Here is a 20,728-nt window from a genome sequence, read left to right on the forward strand (position 1 = left end):
ATGAATATAAAACGCAGCTCTTTAGCCATTAGCTGCTGCTCTAAACGGATTAAAAAACAACATACGTTAATAAGCTAGCTTCTAAGGCTAAGTCAGTCTGGATGCTAGCTGTAGCAAGCTAGCTGTAGCTAGCATCAGTTCCCGATGGAAACGCAGCACAGTTCCAAACAAACAGCTAAAAAGGTTTTACTGATTAAAGGAAGATTTTTTTTTTATAATCGTTTGAATATTCATGAAATTCTGGAGGTTTTTCTGATTTTATTCTGAATTCTGTGATTTAAAAAACAACATTTGTTTCCTTTTTCTACCTTAAAGCAGAAAAATCAAAACGACCCTGAATGAAAATGTTATTTTATTTTCATTCCAGGTTGTTTGCTCAAATAGTTTTTTAAGTTGTTTTTCTCTTATTTTGATGTTTTTTTTGTGTTTAATAACTCGTCTAAATCAACAACTTTAATGAGCTTTTTCCCAACAAACTCCTGTAAAAATTACAGGATCGATGGGAATAAATCAACACGGAGGAAATGAAAGAAAATTTGATGGATGAAAGCAAGAATACGACCGTGGATGATGACATCATCAGAGGATCAAAGAGATAAAGGAAGGCGGCGTGTGGGCGGAGCCATGCCTGACGTTCACAGCCCCACCCCCCCCCCCCGTACCTGAGGAATGCCGAGGAGCAGGACACCACCTGGGGGGGGGGGGGGTCTCCCAGGCAGCAGTGAGTAATTAGGACTAATTAGCAGCAGTGATTAACGACACCGGGGGACGTGGGGGGGGCCGGGGGGAGCAGATTGATGGAGCTGACCCCCCCGAACCTGCGGAGGCGCCGCTGCATCTCAAATAGGTGGTGGTGGGGGGGGGGGGGCTAGCTGATGCTACGGGCTGTGATACAGGCAGAAAACAGGCGTCGAGCACCCGGGGTCACGTGACACGCTGCCACTCCAAACAGTAGGCGGAGCCTGCCGGGATGAAGTCCATCCACGATCCGGGACGGACTCACAGGTAGCAACACGCTCAAAGCTAAAGAAAGCTAAGTTAGCAAACGCAGCGGTGAAAAATATCATTAACGTAACAACAAAATAGAAGCTACAGGCGCGCCACCTAGCTCCTCCTAGCTTCATGCATTTAGTGGTCAGCGAACTAGCTTCGATGGTTTAAAAAGACAAAATTCTTCTGCTTAAGCTAACTGCTAACTGCAGCCTAGCCTAACTGCAACGCACCAGGATTGTTGCCGTTTAGCTGTTGCGCAACCTGATGGATTTTGTCAACCATCAATTTGAGTCTCGTGGCCCAAAATAAAGCCGCTAGCACGTTAGCGAAACGAGATGCAAAATTAACCCTTTCGTTCAATTGTAACCACAAAAAAGTGATTAAAACTTTACTGGCGTAAACCGACCGGAGTGGCGTGTTCCTCGACATGATAACAAACGACATGATAAGCACACGTGTGGCGTGCGGGGGCTAATGCTAATGCAGCTTTGTGACTAAAGACGCGGGGCGCTTGATTTTAGACATCAACGACTTTAATTAGTGTCATTCTGGGCTCTGCGCTAGCGCGGCGGCGGCGGGCTTCTGACAGGCGACAGCAGCGACACTCTTAACGAGATAAGAAGCGAAATCAGCCACCTGAACAAGAGTGTTGATGAAAACGAGCGCCGCGGCGTCCTGCCGCAAACAACTGAAGCCTTGTTCGCTCGCAACGAGCTAGCTCAGGCGCGGCGTGTTCCCTTCACCGGGAAAAGAGGGATCGTCTCCTGGTATGTAGACGATCCCTTTGAATGTTTACGTCTCAGATAAGAGCGTTCCGCCGTGTCGCCACAAAACGGATTAAACTGCCCACAGAAACGACGGAAGAACCGCGACCACGACCCGTCCGCCAGATACGCCGTCGCTAATTTATCATCCTCCCTCCGACAACAAACGGGGGCGTGGCCATCCTTGTTCAGAAGCTCATTTTAGCTCCGCCTTACATGTTGCGCTCACTTTCCGCACCGTCTCAGAATTTGGTAGCGGTCGACGGTTAGCATCGTAATGCTGCCATGTGACATGTAGCCACAGATGGTCAACAAGAGCTGTGATTAGCAGGAAATGCTAATCTTTGTGAAAACAACGACCAAATAATAACAGCTGCCACGTCACATGGGCACATGGATGCTAAACGCTAACGTAACGTGCTCGTTCCTTCTCTCCGTAGCTTGTAGCTAGCACCCGCTAGCAGTTACTTAGCAAAGGAGGGAAAATGTGTTTGTTTTTACTCAAAGAGGAGAGATAAGAGTTGAAATGGAAGAATTAAACAGGGTCCTCATTAGTGGATGAAACATCATCAAAGTGAACCGTGCACGTGTGTCTCCATGGCGACGGTGAGAACGGCCGTGCTAATGAAGAGCGTGCGGCGCAGACGGCTATTTTCAACATTAACTCCACTCTGGGATAAACCCGGGCGGCAGCGAGACGCTTTCATCCGCATTTAATGGACAATAATTGAGCTGCGAAGATGTTTCCGATAAACAAACAGTTTGTAAATCCGAGCGGAAGCAGCCGGAAAACGCCGCCGACCGGACAGAGGCCCAAATGGATTTAAGGTTCGCGGCCGCGGCCCCGAGATGCCGACGGGTTTCCGTTTCCTCCGTCCTGACATCCCGTACGCGGCGCTCCGCCACATCCAGCCGCTCCCGCTCGGAGAAGATGCAACGTTTACAATCGGAATTGACTACAACAATCCAGTCCGGCCGGCAACCAAGGCCAGAAGAAATGAGAGGAAGGCGGCGGCGGCGGCGCCCGTTGGATTACACGATGACAGCCGTGAGCGGGCGAGAAGACGGAAGAAATGAGATTTTCCCAAACGGGAATATGGGCGATGACAGTATTGCTTTCTGCACGTTGTCAACCCCGACACCGCTATTACCGCCATCAGCCGCCGGCGTGCGGCGCTCACTTAGCAAAGGTCAGACGGAGCGCCGCGGGTTTTATCACCTCCAGATGAAAAATGTCTCATTTCAGTTTTCCGATCTAAATAATAATAATGATCACAATAAAAACCGGAATTAGAGACGCTGAAGTGCAGCTAAAGAAAAGTTGCTAACCGTGCGCTGTTAAAAAGAGCAAAGCTAGGCTAGCTAAATTGTGCTAATTGTAATTAGCGTTGGAAACGCGTCACCTTGCCACTTCCTGTTTGTGGGAAGCTGCGCGGAGGAAATAGGGAAAATAAGCGACGGCCTCGGAAACATCGTTCATCAGCGCCGAAAATCCTCCGACAACATTTTAATTAGAGGAACATGAAATTCCAAATGGAGGAAGGTGGAGGAGGAAGTGCAGGAGCGGGAAATAAAGATCACATTAAAACAAACATGATGTGTAGCTAATGGCAGAATAATGATTAGCAAACACAACGGAGATGAAGAAAAATGGAAAACTCATCCATCGGAAAGAAATGGAAGCTTAATGTGCCCGAGAACGGATTAATCTTCTCCAGCCGGATGAAAGCTGGGAAGAGGCTCTTCATCATCCCATCACATTAAAAAAAAAACAGTTCGGAACTTCAGGGGAAACTTTCCGGAGGGTAAAAAACGTAAACCCGAACGATCGCGCTCCGCTTTAGCCGCTGCCGCTAACGTTAGCCGGGACACGGACACTCCGAGCTGCGCCCCCTGATCCACGTGACTCGGACCAGAATAAAGGTATGGATGACCAGATGAGCCGGCGCCGCCCCTCAGACTGGCTCCGCCCACCACAGTCCGATGGTATCGAGGAGTCGCTGAAGGCGGAAGAGTCCAAAGGGAGGATTAGCGGGGGGAGATAAGGCCGTCGGCCGTAATTAAGCCTCGTCTGTGCGGAGAATAAATCAGATCCGGCCGCTCCGGAACAATCCCTCAATAATTCCCGGATCGGAACGCTAATGCGACATATTTGAACCGCGGCGCCTGGATTCAATTAGGCCTGATTGGTTTAAGATGTGTGAAGAGATCACCTCTTTAACCCCCCCCGCCCCATGGAACTGGATTAGCCCTCGTATCTCCTCCTAATTTCCCATCAGTCAATTAGGAAGGAGAGAGCCGTCAGGGGGAGTGGCCTCGGGGAGGGGCGGGGCCTGCTGCTCTGACAGGTCAAAAGGTCAAATATGAGGCCTGACAAGAGCGGAACGCTCCTGTTGTTCCCGGGGAAGCGGCTCATCAATAAGATTCCAAATAACAGTGGGATTAACGATGGTGGGAACGTGCAGATTAATTATTCCTGCAGCTGCTAATTACCTCCGCATTTTTGCTCCAGTACAGAAACTAATTACAGACTCATTAACGTTATTAAAGACAAACTTTTCTCTGCTCGACTCGCGTCGCCGCCTGACGACGGTATTCCCATTTTTCAAAGCCATCCGGGGGAAAAAAAGCACGATTAACATCAAGGGAGCGAGAGGTCGTCGGCCTGGAAGATCCGCTGGAACTCCGAGGCCTCACTCTGGAATCTTCTGCTGGAATTCCGTCCAGAACAAAGGGGAACGTTTCCTCACAAGTCTTTTACGCCTCATTTAAAATTCCATCTTTGCAGCAGCAAACGGGAGCGCCGCTCTTTAGCTCCCGCCGCTCCGGTTCCGGCTCTTCAAGGTCCACATGAAGCAGCCTCAGACATGAATAAAACAAAGTTCCGCCTTTGAAACGACGTGACATTTCCATATCAACCGGAATAAAAACATGGCGGAAGCCTTGATCTGTTTATGTGAACCCAGCCGGGCGCTAAGATACCGACACCTTTGATCTGCTGATCCCGGATCCACTCCGGCGGCAGCTGGCCTCCGCCGCCAAATCCCTAACTACGCTGGCCAACAGCACGCCGGCGCGGGGGGGCGGAGCACCAGGACGGGACAGAGGCACTGAACGCATGAGGTCACATGACCTGATCACTGGCGCCCCCACAGGTCAGAGGTCAGCCTCGGTTCTCCCACAGCGGTCCCCACAACGGCAGGAAAGCCAACGACGGCTAACTAACCTCGCTGCTAACATCCATCCATCCATCATCATCCATCATCCATCCATCCATCACCATCCATCATCATCCATCATCACCCATCATCCATCATCCATCACCCATCCATCCATCCATCATCATCCATCCATCCATCATCCATCCATCCATCCATCACCATCCATCATCATCCATCCATCATCATCCATCATCATCCATCATCCATCTATCATCCATCCATCATCCATCCATCACCCATCATCCATCACCCATCCATCCATCATCCATCCATCATCATCCATCCATCATCCATCCATCCATCATCACCCATCCATCATCCATCCATCATCCATCCATCCATCCATCATCATCCATCACCCATCCATCCATCATCCATCCATCATCATCCATCCATCATCCATCCATCCATCATCACCCATCCATCATCCATCCATCATCACCCATCCATCATCCATCCATCAATCCATCATCATCGATCCATCATCCATCCATCATCACCCATCCATCCATCATCACCCATCCATCCATCCATCCATCATCCATCCATCACCCATCATCCATCCATCATCCATCCATCCATCATCCATCCATCACCCATCATCCATCCATCATCCATCATCCATCCATCATCCATCCATCCATCCATCCATCATCCATCCATCCATCATCCATCCATCCATCATCCATCCATCATCCATCATCCATCCAGAATCTCGGAATCTTCACTGGAAACCGTGAATGTTGCTAGTTGACCTTAGCTTTGATGTGTTGCTCAGAATTAGCCAACATCAACCCCGCAGAATTTTACGCCTTTGACCTCTCGGTCGACAGCAGCGATCGCTGCACACACAGCAATAAAACGTAGCAGCGCGCTCGCCACGGCTATCTGCCGCCGCCGTGTCATTGCTACAAGGTTAGCCCCCACGCTAACCCCGGGAACTTATTGACGCCATCGAGTTGAGATTTTTGCTTATCGCAGCGATCGAGTCACCTTGTTCTTTTTTCCCGTATCCGACGCCGATACGCAGTCAAAGTGGCGCCACTCAGCGCATGCTAATGCTCAGGCTAATGCTCATGCTAATGCTACATCAGCTCTCACCCCACGGGCTGAGCCGCCTCACGTCGCAGGTGGTCCCGTTAGCATCTCCAGTCACCTGACTGGCAGCGTTCCTGCCTCCATATTTGTTCCTCTCTCAACAAACGTTCCCAGCTCCAGTTCTGGCTGGTAGCGAAGCGGAAAACAGATGGAGCCTATTTCTGGAAGTCCGGCTCAAACGCAGCGTTCCCGTCCTCTCTAATAGCCGCGATTTGTGGGATCCAGCCAATATTTGGGCTGAAAACAAACGTCTCCTGCTCGCGAGCTAGCATGTTGGCACGTGCTGGTGAGCGCCAACACGTGAGGACAACCAGCAACGCTGAGGTTCCCCAAGGAAAACGTTCCCACTCCCGACCGCGATAACGCAGCAGGAAGAGTTTCACGATAAAAAGCTGCTGAAACGTCGCTAACGGGTGGGAGCAAACAGGCGGATTCAGGACCGACCGACGTGGATCAGGAGCCCGTACAGACGGTTTTAGGGATATTTTTACGGATCTCCTCCGGTTAGCGGACATTAGCATCCCTGGAATTACAGGAGCTTCCTGGGAACTTTATTGACAAGATGCTGCGAACGCAGGAATCCTCATCCGGCCCCGACGGAACTCCGTCTGGGATCTATTGTGGATTCCGTCCACGGCCGCCGCTCTCGGGTCAGACCGGAGTCACCAGGGTCCGTGCCAGAGCCGGTCGGGGCGTGTGGGAATGATCCCGTTCCCTCATCCGTGAACAATCAGGTTCTGCCGCCACCGGGTTCAAGGTCGACAATAAATCAGCGCCAACACATCCCATCATTACGTAGGAGCGGCGGGGGGGCGGGGTCAAGAGAGTCCTGCGATCGCATCATCAGCCTGACTCATTACATTAGCAAGACAGACGCCGCCGCCGCCACCAGGGTGAGTAACGGCGTTCCCGTGGCGCCTGTCAGCAGGAAAACGCCGCCGCCGTTGACACACGAGAGGCGACACAGACAGAAGCCCCTCCCCCACGTTCCCGCCCAGTCATAGGTGGCTGCTTCGCCCGGGTGCTACTGATGCTAACTGAGGGGCGGGGCTTATTTGATCCTCGTGACGGATTGGCGTCCTCACATTCTCCTGACAGGAACGTGGACACGTGCCCCAGGCAGCCGCCCTGCCCACCTCGCCGCCGCTCCGGCGGATCAGCAGAATTTAGGAGATTCTGGAAAGAGCTGAGTCTCCGCTCGCCGCCCTCACCAGGGGATCCGTCACAGATCAAGGCTGGGGGGTCAAGAGCGCCCGGCTGGGGGGGTCAATAACGCCCGGCCATGCCGGACGCTCCGGCTGACACATCAAAGGTTCCCTCGGCGCCACTCGCCGCCACTTCCTTCCCCTCTGGCCAATTTGGCGGGAGTGAGGGAGCTCCCTAATCCGCGGCTTAATCAACCTGTGATGGGGGGGGCACGAGCTGTCTCTGGCCTCCGTCGCGTCCTCGGCGTTCCCGCCTCAGCTCCCGCCTTCATTAATTTAACATCCCGAAGGCGAACAGACCCCCCCCCCCCCACACACACACACACACACACACACACACACACACACACTTTCTCCGTGTTGTGTGCGAGTGTCCCCGGGAGCCCCCCCCATGAATTAAACATCAGGCGAAGGCTTCGCTCGGCACGAGGACGCGGAGCCGCCGGGGAACCGCGGCGACCTCCGACGGTCGGTGCTTCCGGCTCGGAGCAAATCTGGGTTTTAAGTGTGGAAACTGTTTAAAATCTAAAGATTTGGGGGGAATTATCAGGAAAGAATAAATAAAACCAAGGTTTGTTAGCTTAGCTTTACATTAAATGTCAGTAGTAATTGCTATTTTGGCTAAAGCTACCAAAGTTGCTTTCTTTACTAGCCTTAACAACACGCGCTGTATTTTAACCAACGTTTGCTTTAGTTTTAACGGGCTAAAGCTAATTAAACTCACGTTTCTTCTAATTAAATCCGGTTAAATTAGAAAAACAAGGACGAAAAACATCCCCGAAACATCAACATGCTAGCGGAGTCCGAGCTACATCAACATGCTAACGGAGTCCGAGCTACATCAACATGCTAACGGAGTCCGAGCTACATCAACATACTAGCGGAGTCCGAGCTACATCAACATGCTAACGGAGTCCGAGCTACATCAACATGCTAACGGAGTCCGAGCTAAACCAAAGTAGCAGCAACTGAGCCAGATTAGCCTCATTTGCGGTTTATCTCACCACAGGTGAAGAAGCACGAGTCCGGTTCACCACGAAAACAGCTTAATTAAAGCAGATTTGGGCTAATTAGCGGCACTGTTGTGCAGCAACAACAGCAGGTTGTTGTGTTGTTAAAATTCATTTGGATAAACAGTGTTAAGATGTGATTTCTGCGTCATTCAGCACAAACGTTCCCGTTTTTACGAAATAAACCCGCGAAGCCTCAGCTCACCTGTTGACGCGACGTTTCGATGGACGAACATTCGCTCATTTTCACGTCCGTTTCCGGATATTTCGCGCGGCTCCGCTATGTTGCTGCAGGAGTAAACACACACTCGACGCTTTATCGCTGTTTTAGCGTAAAAATTAAAAGCTGAACTCCGAATTTCATCGCGAATCCCTGAAACTGTCACCCCCGAGTGGGCGTGGCCTCGGCAGGAAATGCCCGTATGTGCTTTCAGCGCGAGATGGCGCCAAATCCACGCTGGGTCAAAGTTCACGTTGAGCCGCGTGAACTGATCAAAGCACGAAAAGCCCAAGAAATCGATTCAAGTTGGATGTTTCCGAATTTATTTAAAAATTTTCCTTTTATTTTTCCGGATCCTTTTGGGATATTTTCACATTTGTGGGGAGAAGAATCTATTTTCCTTGATCGTCCCTGCAGATTCACTTTAAGAGATTATTTTTAGACGAGCGCGTCGCTCCGAGTTTCCGGCCAAAGCGCGACGTTCCGTCCAGACTCGAGTCCCGACATCTGCTGTTGGACGAGAGCGTCTCAATTAATGCGATTTATTCGCCTGCCGGTTGGCGTCGGCCGCGCGGCGTCCATATGTTGCCGCAGAATCTCCACTTTTGCTGCTTTTAAAGTTTGCCGCCATCATCAGCCGCCAAGCCGGCGAGCGTGGAAAAGTTCTGAAGCGCTTCAAGGTGGAATATTGGAATTTCGTGGCTGCGGTTCGTTATGAGGCTCCGACTTCAGGCCCGAGTTCGCTCAGCTGTGATCATGTGATTAATCCTATTGTGTGAGCGCTAATGTGGCTGATTGGGCGCCGCGTGCTCGCCGTGAGCGCCGGCGGAGAAGCGTGTGGTCCGTCAGCCTCGTCACAAACCACCGCCGCTTCCCTCTTTGATCAACAAAGCGGCGCTTGCCCGTGGCGACGCCCACGTGGAAACGCACAGTCAAGGTTGTGTAAGCGCTCTTTGGAGAAGGTTCTCAACAATTTTCAGCACTTAGCAACAGCGGTCGGCGCTGACCTGCAGGAATGAAAGAGGAACGCTGCGGAACGCTGCGGAACGCTGCGGAACGCTGCGGAACGCCGCTTCTACAGTCCAGAACATCTGTCATAGCTACCATAGCTACACAAACCCATCTAATCCTGCCAGTGTCGCCTCCCCCTGGTGGCCAGACACAGTATTTACAAATTGGTCCCGCCTTACTAGCATTCTTGGCTAGCAACACAGAAGCTACATAACATATACGTAGCCAAACCTGCCCGATATGTAGCATTTCTGCTCAAGAACGATGAAGCTAAGTGCTAAACTGAAGGGTCTTTGTCTTCATTTGCTATTTTGTTAAATGAATATTTATCTGTTTTTATTTTGTTTATGGAGCACCGGAACGTTCCCACGTTCCCTGAGCTAATATATATTTCACGTGTGACACTGATCCGCCTCCACGTCAGAGGAAGCTCTTTGATGTCTTTGACTGCTTTGTTTCTGGAGTTTTGATGAGTTGACCTCGTTTCACAGAAGAAAACGACTCTTTTAAAAGGGTTCGGAGCCGTTAGCGTGTTCAAGGTTGTGGCACAACAAAATCAGCCCGACACACTAAAGCTGGCTAAAGCTAACCGTCGTTCAGCCTGTTTCTGCTCCGTCTGGTCTCGGCAGGATCCACGACGGTCCGGCTCAGAGTTCCGAGGTGCTCCTCCTGGGCTCCTCAGCTCCTGGGGGAACTTTCTGAGGCTCCAGGGTTGATGTCACATGTTTAAAGTGTTCATGTCCTCACAGCATTTGATGAGCGTGCACGTGACATGCATGAGGAAAACCACTGCAGCTTCCTGTTCCAAAGCTGCATTTAGCTTATCACAGTTAGCACGTGTTTAGCTTCTTCAGCCGGACAGCGAGGGCCCCCAGGGGGCGCTGCAGGACCGAGCGGCTTCATGGTGCTTTCAGGGACCCCAACACGTCTCCACTTACAGCACCTTTATTTAGAAGAGCGTGGAAGCTGTAAAATTAGCCTCCCACACGTTTGTAGCCCTAAATAAAAGTTGTGTAGGAAGAAGCCGCCTCCCACATCTGCTCGCTCGCTCCAGTCCAACCTTCTCAGCTTCCATCGCTGCGCGTCTGCACGTCAAGTGAAGACGAGGTTGTCACGGGAGACGGCTGCTGGCTGGAACGCCGCTCCCACGACTTCTTCACCGCCCGGACCGATCAGCGCTAAACCCTTGACAGGCTCACGCTAATGTGGGTGGAGCCTGCTATTGGCGGGGTGATGTCTCCATGTGACCATCACGAAGCAGCATTAACGATGAAAATTCTTCGTTAATGCTGATTTTACTGTTTCCCCCTTAAAAATCGGCAGCCTTTTCCTGTTTTTACACCGAATCACAACCGCAATGATTCTGAAATCAGACTAATATTTACTGCCGGCGCTAACGTGCCGGAACCGCAGCCGTCCAGCACCTCCCCTGCGGCGCCGCTTCACGCCGCCGCCGCCGCCGCCATCACGCCACAAGCTGTCAAATTAAAACTTTTAAAGTGTGGATGCCTCCGCGGAACTTTCCCTTTTCCCAGGCAACATATTGGCGAGATAATTGAGGATATTAGCAGGCCGACTGTTAGCGGCAGATGAAAGGCGAGGAGGGGAGCGCTGACAGCTCCTCCAGCTCGCCGCGGTAACGAGGGACTGTCAGGAGTCTCTGGGTGTTTATCTGGGATCATCTGGGGGATTTAAACCCCTTACCTTCACTATTCCATTCTTTACGGCGCGTCCTTTATCCACAGTGATTTACGGAGGCTCAAGCTCGACGGCGTGTGATGAATGAGCGCTCTTCCCGAGGTGTCAGGGCCGGGCAGCCCCGCCCCCCCCCTCCATCGCTCTCCTGTCGCACGAGACCTGCGCGGAAAAGCTTCACATCTGGAGGCGAAACACGGTTTTCCTTTAAAAAATCAGGTGAAACTTCCATCTGTCTCTTTGTTCCGGACCCGTTCCTGAACGCCTCCTTTGGTTTCGGTCCGTTTATGCTAGCTGCTAGCTTGAATGTTGTGAGACCTACAGGTCAAAGGTTAAATTGGTCACAAGATGAAGAACCGACCTGCTGAAGGGAGGAGGTTAGAGTTAGCATGAATCTGCTCTCGTTGTCACGGTAACACGGGTGTCTTTAATGTTGCCGTTGCTGCCTCACGTCTCCGGACGCTTGTCGGCGCGGCGGCGGTGTGTAGCTCGTTTCTGTCACGACGTCCAACAAACATTTGCGGACCAATGAGAAGCCAGAAGACTTTAATTGTTTCTGTCATGTTTTCCTGTCAAACACTTCCTGTTTTCCGCTCCGTGGACGTCCTGCTTTTCTCCGACCTTCCTGACAGGAAATGAAAAGTCTTTTGGTTCTGGAATGTTGCCAACCTGACGTTGTCACTAATGGGAATAATTACGCGGCTTCTCTGTCAAGTTTAAGTTATCAAAGCAACATTTGGATGGGATGAGACGAAGCGTAACTCATTAAAAATGCTCGTTGCCGTTAGCATTCAGACGCTGTTTTGCACTTTACGTCTTTTAAAATGAACATTTAACAAACGGAAAACGAATGTTTCCAGCAACAAACAACTGAGGCGACTGAGCCGCCGTTGCCTCAACTTTGGGTCCAGAGAAGAAAGGAACAAAGCCAGGAAGTGTCAGATAGGAGGAACGTTGCCTGCAGGTTGCTCCGCACGGCAACAGAGATTACAGCAACAGGAAACTTTGGAGGATCAAGTCGGAGTTCCATTTGCATTTTCATCCATTTCCATTTGTTTTGGGGCAGCTGTCGGGCGGATTGCAGAAGTCGTGTCGCAGATTTAGATAATGCGGAACGCCGGCGGGGGAGGGGGGGCAGGGGGGGGGGAGGGGGGGTCGCTAAGAAGTGAAGTGTCATTTTATTGACATTGTTATGCTGACAACACGGTGTGATTTGTTTTAAGAGTTTGGGAATCCAGGCTAAGATCCTTCGGGAGCGCAGACGTGACTTTGCATAAGCAGACATCGTTAGCATTCAAGGGCGAAGGTAGCATCTGGCGGACGAGTCGCGCCTCCATCACTTCAGAAGCCGCACGCTGCCGTCACGTTAGCCCATTAGCTACACGAGAACCCGGAGTAGAACACGGCACAAACGCGGGAGACGCGCCGAGGCCGCCGTGGTTATCGACCCCGGTCAGGCGATCGGATGCAGATCGATCAGGCTATCATTATGTTAGCTCGTTAGCTGTGAAGGTCGCGAGTTCACTCATCACTGTACCGGGAAAAAAATCAGCAAATTATAAAATGTTGCTGAGAGGCAGCTGCCCTTGTAAAGCTAATGTAGCTCAGTGCTAATGACTGAATTTATGGAATCTGGAAACGCATTTCTGATTCTTTTATCAGTTTTCGCTGTTTGTTTGCAGCTCTTCTTTATCGATTAATAACCTTCATCTGGACTGTTGGGAGGAACGTTGCTGTCAAGGTAACGTCATTGTTCTCGTGCTGTCTGCTCGAGGGTAGCAACGCCAGCGCGGCGCGCCTTTAGCTGCACGCTAACGTCTCAGCTTCCAAACTTTCAGTCGGAGTTTAACGGCTGGAACGACAGCGGTTATCCGATAAACACATTCGTGGCTGATTCCCAGGTCAGGAATGGCCACCGGGTGGCGATGTTTTCGGAATCGTCGATGCTAACAGAACTTCCAGTAAACCAGTTTGATCCTTTTGCTTCTTTCATCACTCAGACACGATGAAAGACGAACACTTCTCTCTCGCTCTGATGTGCGCTAATGCGGTCGTTACGCTGGTCTCCGCGGCGTCCGGTGTGCCGGCCGTCCCCGTCCCCGTCCCCGTCCCCTCCACATCAGACACGTGAGCCTGTCCGATCATCCGTCCATCTCCGCCGCTGTTCGTCTCACTGAGCGTCAGTGTCACGTGTAGCATTAGCTGTGGAGACATTAGCGGATGAGGTCGGCCCCCTCGCCATGCCGCCATTAAACCAGCGTGACGACACATCGGGCTCGCCATCGAGGCTGACCTGTGCCTCGTCCTCCCCACTGATCCAAGGGGCGTGGCCAAGCTTCTTGTCACGATATTAGCAACCTAGCGCGACGGCGACGCTAACCTATTTCCTCGAGAGTCAGAGAAGCAGTCGGATGGTCGGATGGACACCACGTTGCTTTAAACTGGGAGCAACTGGGAAGCCACGGGAGGAACCAGTGCTAAGGGAGGAGCTAAACGAGAATCCTGGAGTTTTTGTCTAAATACGCCTTCGCCCAGATGCGCCGCCGCCGATCCGTGCACAATAATCACACCTTTAGCGCAGCGGCGTGTGGCGGCGCATTAAGATAAAAGCGCTAAAACGGTGTTTGTGCTGGCTCCCAAATGGAGGCTGCTAAGTGAAGTAGCCGGATGATGGTAGCATGAGTGCTCCTCTGAGTGGGAACACTTCACACCACGGGGGTCTGCGCTGACGCCGCCACGGCACAAATTTCCCTCCATCTCGCCATTCGTAGGTCTGGCGCTCGCTCGTTTAGCTCGTATTTCCAGCCGTCAGCGCATCGACGATCCTGATATGACACCCGATGAGGACATTTTATTTTTCCCGCACGAAAAATGACTTTGAGGAGGCGAATCAAAGAGTTTCTGAGGAGGCACAAAGAATTACAATGAAGGAATTCGACGCACTTCAGTCAGAAAAAAACTGAGGCGGCCTCGAAAAAAGCAGAGTATAAAAGCCTGATGGCAGAACTTAAAGGGCGGCGAGAAACTACTGTTCCCATAATCCCGTCAGTCACACCCTCAGCCGGAGACACTTCACCGCCTGCTTCACCTTCCACCCACTCAGAAGCTTAAAATGGATTTAGCCCGTCGGCCCCAAGATGGACAACAGGAGAGGGCGCGTTAGCATCCATCAGCTACGTAGCTGACGTGCTAATGACCCTTCAAGAGGAGGAGCCTGGAGAGCCGACGTCCAGGTGGACATTCTGTCCCCTGCCGTGTCCTTCCAGTGGACACGGAGGTCACTCGGAGGTCATTGACCTGTAAAAACACGTGTTTGGACGCAGGTTTGATGCCCAAATGTGAATGATTTAGGCCGCGGCAGCGGGGGAAACACATTCCTCTTGATGTTTATGAGCAGGTTGATGGCGGCGGTGGGATCGGCGAGGAGGCCTTGGCACAGATCCGTACGCGCAGCGAGCTGGATAATGAGAATTCACCTCGCCAAATCTTTCCAGTCAAGGACCAGCTCAGATTGAGTGTAATGTCGAAGTAATCAGCCTGTTCTGACCCACCTTGTCCTCACACAGGATTTATGGCAGCCAATTACTGATCTCTATTACCCAGCATGCCGAGGGGATGGAAATCAGAGCAGCGGACGGACAGATGGCGGCCGTCGGAGCGCCTGTCCAGAGGCTAACCTTCGCTCCGCTGCTGTCGGAACGGAAGCTAAACTTTAGCATTTTCTCCACACGGAGGCACTTTAAAGGTCTGTCCGGCATTAGCGATAAGTAGCTTAAGCCAAGTTAGCATGATCATCTGGAGCCGACGCTGAGAAATATTAACAGTAAAAAGAGGAACGTTCAGAGTTTCGTCTAATTAAAAACTTTTACGCACGACGAGTCGCTGCACGGTGTCAAAACTAAAGTCACTTCTAGGCTAAAGGCTAACGACCGCCAACAGCTTCCTGGTTTAAAGGTTCTGCCAATCAATCAGCAGAACTTTCATTCTTCAGCCAGAAGTTCAGAAGGTCGAATCTTTAATGTTCACACACGAATCTGAAAACTGAAAGTCAGGAAGTCAAAATCCTCCGAGTCCCCAAAACTCCCGCTCATTCCGCGGCTCAGACGACCGCGTCACCTGACCTCTGCCTCCTCACATGTTTCAGCGAACCATGAGAGCTGCCGTTGCCTTGACAACCCGTGAAATATGAACCCACGCCAACAGCGGCGGAGGTGGAAACCTTGGTTGGTTACAGAGATGAAGCCTCATAAACTTCACACACATCAGGCAGATCCTCAGAGCCCCGCCCACTCACGCCCTCTGGACCAATGAGGGTCCAGCGTTGCCCAACAACATCAAAGGCCACGTCAGGTCCTTTCATGCTAGAATTTAACCTGCTTATCTGTTGTAAAGGATAAGCAGGCCTTGAGGGGGCGGAGACCTCTGAGGGGGCGGAGACCTCCACCTGGGGGGCGGAGACCTCCACCTGGGGAAAGTTCCCAGTTTCAGTTCCTGACCCCGGGAACTTTCGTTCATCTGGCATCAGATCCGATCATCAGATCCGACAGACGTGGGAACAGCGAGAGTCCGGCGTGCTAGCTGCTGCTGCGGCTGTGGGCGGGGCAGAAACGCCCCTGCCTGTGAGGAGCCACTCTGATTGGTCAGGAGTGGAGGACAAATCATCATTAATGGAACCTCTTGGCGCTCCGATATCGGCTTCCCGTGATGAATCGTGGTTAATTCCCAGGAATCGTTACTGGGGGGGGGGGGGGGGGGTCGTAATGCTGTGGTCACAGCCCAGAGACGCCGACCCCCCCCCCCCCCCCCCCCACGCACAGGGGGGTGCAGATGCTCGCCACGGACGGCCGATCCCGCCGTGCACGTTGGAAACGGATCACTTCTTCCACTAATCTGGGAAAACAACACGGGAAAATGTTTCCCGGATGACGGATCCGACGCAGTCGCGTCTGACGGGAGACGGCAAATTAATTAAGATAATAAATTGCAGGTGTCGCATTTGTAATCTTTTCAATCTCACGTTAATGAGGCGGAACTCGTGCAGGAGCGCCGACGCCACCGCCGCAGCGCTCCAGCCGCCATCTTTAATCTGTCGTGTGGACATTCGTGCCGCGGCTTCGCCGGCCCAGCGGGACGCTAACGAGGTCGGGAGGCGGAGCTTGTTGGGCTACGCCAGAGTTTCCAAGCGTACAGAAGAGTCGCGCATCGGCGCCGGCGGCCATGATGGCGTCTGTTGCCGGCCAATCACGTCGCCTCCCCGCCAGGTCATCGCTGCAACAGAGAAGAAGCAGCGGCGGCGGGGGGGGGGGAGGGGTCTAAATGCTAATGGTGTCTTTAAGAGGCTGCTGCCCTTTGAGCAGCGCACGTGACGGACGGCCTTGTCTTAACCCCCCACCTCCAGGAGCTGCACGCCATCATCCAGACACGAGCCGTTGGCGCTCAGGAACGTGACCTTTCCAGACCCCCAAACACTCATCCGAGGATCAGGGGGGCCGGGAAGGAACCAAATATCTTGGGAAAAGTTCAGACTCCGGACGGAGAGTTGGGGAGGTCTGCAGGAACAACAGGAGGAGCTTCAGGAACCTGACTGAAGCTCCAGGGGGTCACTTGGAGAAGGAAAGATCTTGGATTGGTTACCGAGACAACCAGCATGCTAATCCGCCTACGTTGTTCCTCGCGAGAACCCGAAGAACAGACTTCAGGATTCCCAGTGGTTCCCTGGGAACGGTGGTTGGGAACCTGGTCCTCACCGGGATCATCTCACCTGCTGGAAGATCACTGAAGGTTGGACACCTCCGCTCTGCTGGAATAATTAAGACTGGGGGATTCACCACGGTAACCATGGAGACCATGAGGCAAAGGTCAGACTCAGTAGAGGTGAACCTCAGCAAGGGCACGGCGTGGGGGGGGGAGGGAGGTCCTTATGGACACTCATCATGTCCTCCAGAAGCTTCAAGGTTAGCGAGAGCCTCCCGCAAAGGTTACGCAGACCCAGAAGGTGGATTTTATGCAAACCGGAATCTCGACAGATCCGGCAGAGGGATAGCGAGCATGCTAACGCTAACGCTAACCCCCTCTGAGGTTTCCTCAGCACCACGACTGTCCAGCGTTATTTGCCGGGGGAGGACAAACGTCCTGTAAACGTCCCAGGATTAATTAGCCGATTTTACAGACCAGCACTCGCGTCCATCACCAGCAGCGGCGGTGGGCGGAGCCTCCGGGACGCCGGCGCAAACCCGGAGGAAGCGACTGACTTTGGTCCTGAGCGGAAGTTCAGGAAGAACCTGGCAGAATGTTTCCAAACGTGTTAGCCTGTGGCGCTAACAATGGGAGAAGCTAAATTTACAGACAGCAGTATCAGCCTGCTTTGATCTTTTCATTTCTTTGATCTTTGATCTTTTTCTCGGTAGCTTCCTGAAATGTCGGCTGACCAGACGAAGCATCAGCGCTCCGCCGGGATCCTCGCACGAGGACCGGCGTCGGCGGCTCCGCCCACTCCCGCTCGTACGGAACAGGGTCACGTGAGGCCGACCAATCAGGACGCAGGATCAGACGTTCAAGGAGAACCAAATGCCCTCATTGATCGGAGGCTCCAGGCCGGTTCCCGACCGCACGCTCTTCAGATCGATACCCCGCAGATAAGCCGCCGTCAGCCGCTGATATTGGTGATAAATCGCCGGCGGCCGGGCAGCGACTGATGACTTCTTGTGGAGCGACTCAGCCGTGGCGCCAAGGGCGGCGCCTAATCCACCCAGACGGCGGCGCCGCAGTCGTTAGGCACTGCCCTTTATTCTGTTAATTAGCGGCTACATAATAGCGGCCGCCGCCTTTGATTGGGTGACATCCGCCCAGGCGCTCCGGCTAATCAGCCGGGGTTAAAGCGCCGCCGCCGCCGTGATGAATTACCTGGATCCGCCGCCGTTATCGCTCGGTTTGTTTTTCAAAAGACAATGAAATAAATAAACGGAAAAAAAAGGTCGGGAGAAAATGAAATGATGGCGTGGCGGCGCTTTGTGAAATTGTGCTGTCAAACGTTCCTCCGTTCTAATTTCCTGGAGCGCCGATGATGGAGCGCGCCCGCCGACAGCATCTGATAACAGCAGAAGAAGAGCGCGGCGAGGGGGCGGGGCCACGGCGACGGAGCGCGGCTGTGTTTACAAACAACACAAAACAATTAACCGGATCTGACGGACGAGGAAATAGGAAGTTTTGATTCCACGTTTAAAATTTAAAGATTCCAAATCACAAACAACGTTCCTGAGACAGTGTTGTGTGTGTGTGTGTTTGTGTGTGTGTGGTGTGAGTGTGTGTGAGTGAGTGTGTGTGTGTGAGTGAGTGTGTGTGTGTGAGTGTGAGAGTGTGTGTGAGGTGTGTGTGTGGGTGTGTGTGTGTGAGTGAGTGTGTGTGTGTGAGTGTGAGAGTGTGTGTGAGGGTGTGTGTGTGTGTGTTAGTGTGTGAGTGAGTGTGTGTGAGTGAGTGTGAGAGTGTGTGTGAGGTGTGTGTGTGTTGTGTGTGTGTGTGAGTGTGTGTGGGGTGAGTGTGTGTGTGTGTGTGTGAGAGTGTGTGTGAGGGTGTGTGTGTAAGAGTGTGAGTGTGTGTGTGAGTGAGTGAGTGTGAGAGTGTGTGTGAGGTTGTGTGTGTGTGTGTGTGTGTAAGAGTGTGAGTGTGTGTGTGAGTGAGTGAGTGTGAGAGTGTGTGTGAGGTTGTGTGTGTGTGTGTGTGTGTGTGTGTGAGTGTGAGAGTGTGTGTGAGGTTGTGTGTGTGTGTGTTTGTGTAAGAGTGTGAGTGTGTGTGTGTATGTGAGAGTGTGAGTGTGTGTGTATGTGAGAGTGTGTGTGTCTGTGAGAGTGTGAGTGTGTGTGTATGTGAGAGTGTGTGTGTGAGGGTGTGTGTGTGTGTTGACAGGACCGTCCCAGCACAACTGTCACTTGCTGCTGGCGTCCTCATGGGGGGGGCAGCTCTGACGGACGCCTCCTCCCAGGGAATTATGGGAAATGACAGCTGCAGCTACATGAAGCCGAAAAGGCTGAAGAAGAGCTCAGTGTCACACACACACACACACGCACGCACGCACACACACACACACACACACACACACACACGCACGCACACACACACACACACACGCACGCACACACGCACGCACACACACACACACACACACATGCACGCACACACACACACACACACACACACACACACACACGCACATGCACGCACACACACACACACACACACGCACGCACACACCCCAGAGGAGAGTGTGTGGCAGCGTGGGGGGGTATTTAAAATAACCCCTCTGTAGTGCTGATCTGGGGGGGCCCCAGGTGATCAAGTGTCCCTGCAGGTGCAGTTACAGCTCCGCCCCCTAATCTAACCTGTCAGGTGACCTCAAGCTATGTGACAAATCTTGACGAAGCTCAGTTTAAAAAGATGGACTGAAGTGCCCCCCCCCCTCTGGCGGCTACAGTTCCTCTGGAGCTCCGCCCCCTCAGGCGGCGTTTACAGTTCCTCTGGAGCCCCGCCCCCTCCGGCGGCATTTACAGTTCCTCTGGAGCTCCGCCTCCTCCGGCGGCGTTTACAGTTCCTCTGGAGCCCCGCCCCCTCCGGCGGCGTTTACAGTTCCTCTGGAGCCCCGCCCCCTCAGGCGGCGTTTACAGTTCCTCTGGAGCTCCGCCCCCTCCGGCGGCGTTTACAGTTCCTCTGGAGCCCCGCCTCCTCCGGCGGCGTTTACAGTTCCTCTGGAGCCCCGCCCCCTCAGGCGGCGTTTACAGTTCCTCTGGAGCTCCGCCCCCTCCGGCGGCATTTACAGTTCCTCTGGAGCTCCGCCCCCTCCGGCGGCATTTACAGTTCCTCTGAAGCTCCGCCCCCTCACACTCGCCAGATTTCATCCGGTGAGAATCACATTTTGTCCATGGCTGCGTCCTGATGAATGATTTCACATTTCACTTACTCACCTTTTTAAAAGCTAATCTACACGGATGGCGTGGAGGGAGCCGCCGCCGCTCCTCTTATTCGGGCCCGTGGAGGGTGGAGAGTCGGGAAAAGTCCATTTGAAAACTTCATCAGCGGCGAGCGCGGCGGCACGTCTGAGCGCACACGGCGCCGCCGCTTCCCTCGCATTTAAATATGGACCCTTCTTAATTGAGCAGAAACGGCCGCGCGGGACGGCGGCGAGCTAATACGGCGGCGGGAATGTCATCAGGCTGACGGACGCCGGACGCTCCCGCTTTTATTGGCAGCTCCTGAGCTGAATGTGAGGTTCCGTTCAGGGGAAAAGTAATCGACTTTGGAACAAAATGGCGTGGAAAATGGCGCGTAGGCCCGGAGCGGCGCCGCGGCGAGGCGGAAATCTATCAGCAGGCGCACGCCGACATCGGCATTTTCAAAAAATGTGATTTAGCCGCAGATAAAAGCGCCGGACCGGAGCGTCCGGAGGAGGAAAACCAGCGTCCGGAGCCACGTGATCCGTTAACACCACTGCAGGAAATGTGAGTGTGTGTCAGGTGTGTTC

At 52.8% G+C, this 20,728-nt stretch overlaps 1 protein-coding gene across 4 annotated transcripts in view; it reads right to left on the minus strand.

Moving 5' to 3' along the window:
• Window positions 1–20,728, minus strand: part of rbfox3a (RNA binding fox-1 homolog 3a) — a 261,145-nt gene that overhangs the window by 204,502 nt on the left and 35,915 nt on the right. The window contains exon 1 of one of the 4 annotated variants that reach the window (XM_029836496.1): window positions 8,497–8,687. The exons of the other annotated variants lie outside the window; for them this stretch is intronic. The gene's annotated coding sequence lies outside the window, so the exon portion shown is untranslated. Of the gene's footprint in view, window positions 1–8,496; window positions 8,688–20,728 lie in introns of those variants that run through there. 4 annotated transcript variants of the gene reach the window in all.

This window comes from Takifugu rubripes, chromosome 5 (assembly GCF_901000725.2).
Source record: "Takifugu rubripes chromosome 5, fTakRub1.2, whole genome shotgun sequence".
Taxonomy (NCBI): Eukaryota; Metazoa; Chordata; class Actinopteri; order Tetraodontiformes; family Tetraodontidae; genus Takifugu; species Takifugu rubripes.